The 1,484-nt window shown below is 44.7% G+C and overlaps 1 non-coding gene across 1 annotated transcript; it reads left to right on the top strand.

The window, feature by feature from the left end:
* Positions 1–1,106: 1,106 nt before the first annotated feature.
* Positions 1,107–1,198, top strand: trnar-ucu. Its single transcript is given in 2 exon segments — positions 1,107–1,143; positions 1,163–1,198. It is a non-coding gene; the product is annotated as a tRNA-Arg (tRNA).
* The last annotated feature ends 286 nt before the right edge of the window (positions 1,199–1,484 follow it).

The following is a 1,484-nucleotide window of genomic DNA, read 5'->3' as shown; positions in this document are numbered from 1 at the left end:
TCTGGTTAGCCTAAGGCATGGTCTAAAACTCTTTATATACGGATTTTCCCAGACGTCAATGGGAGAAATGAACGGGAAATTTACTTCTGGAACCCACGGTCTCTCAGAGGAGGGGCGGATTGAGCTCTATTCCTCACGTCGCAGAAACCACTGAGAGTGATTTGCATGTTTTGGAGGGATCAGTGGTTGTCGTTACCTGTTTCACGTTCAGGATGACTCCTGCCTGCTTGGTGAAAATACGTGAAAATGTCTTCTGTATTTAACAAGGACAACAAAAAGAACATGTCTGTCATTTCTCTCTACTTTGTGCGTCGGATAAAAGTGGCTAACTCTCCCACTCGCTGCCATTAAAAAGGTCAGAACTGATGTAGCAGTAAAGGTCACACACACACACACACACACACACAGCATGCTGCTCATGTACAATTGTACAAACAAAAGGAAGAGTGAAGAAGGGAGGAAAGCGAGTTCAATTGTGTGTGTGTGTGTGTGTGTGTGTGTGTGTGTGTGTGTGTGGGAGGGTGGGTGTGGCGTACAGATTGTAAGGGGCACTGCCAGCTGATTGGCCCGTTTGGGTGTACATACAGTGCTCTGATTGGCTGGTTTGCGTCACAATAGGAACTCAGATTGGCTGACAGGCGGACAATGGTCGTCATTGGTCAGTTCAGAGAACAAAAGGCTGTTTGGGCATCGAGGCGGAAAGGTGAGGGGGCCAGTGTGTGTGTGTGTGTGTGTGTGTGTGTGTGTGTGTGTGTGTGTGTGTGTGTGTGTGTGTGTGTGGGCAGTCCATCGTGTTGTGTGGGACAGCAACATGTCGAGTATGGAGTACATTTAAAAACACGAATTTGAAATCCTACTTTTGCATCTTTGTAGCCTGGATATTTCTACACCTTTGATGGAAATACTTCCTTCTTTTTTCCTCATTTCTCCAGAAACCAGCCAATGAATAACAAAATATATCAATTATTCCTTATCGGTGTTATTGTGTGATGACTGTAGGTCTCTTCTCTGCATGTGTTATGTCTCTACTGCTGCTACGTAGTTCAGAACTTTCTTCACGTCAAGTCTGCCTACGAAAACAACCATGTCACCATCCTGAAACGTGTGGCTCTGTGGCGCAATGGACAGCGCGTTGGACTTCTAGTAAAGCACATGAGAAGTGATTCAAAGGTTGTGGGTTCGAGTCCCACCAGAGTCGACATTTACGTGTGTGTGGTGCATACCAAAGGTGTCTTGTGTCCACATACGGACACACACTGGCCAGTTTCGAAGTCAGCAGTCTGGATCAGACCTTTAGGGGGGCTCAGCCCCTAATGAGAATGTGACACGGATGCAGTTCTTTGCAAAAGTGTAACACCCTCCCCCCATGCTAAATCAGTAATTTCACTGGATAACAATGAATATATGTAGTTAATATTATAACAGAGGATAAATGCAAAATATTGAACATATGAAAAAATTACGAAAGAATCAAATGAAATGAT

The sequence above is a fragment of the Sander lucioperca genome, chromosome 5, assembly GCF_008315115.2.
Source record: "Sander lucioperca isolate FBNREF2018 chromosome 5, SLUC_FBN_1.2, whole genome shotgun sequence".
Taxonomy (NCBI): Eukaryota; Metazoa; Chordata; class Actinopteri; order Perciformes; family Percidae; genus Sander; species Sander lucioperca.
This window is presented reverse-complemented; position numbering and strand designations above follow the sequence as displayed.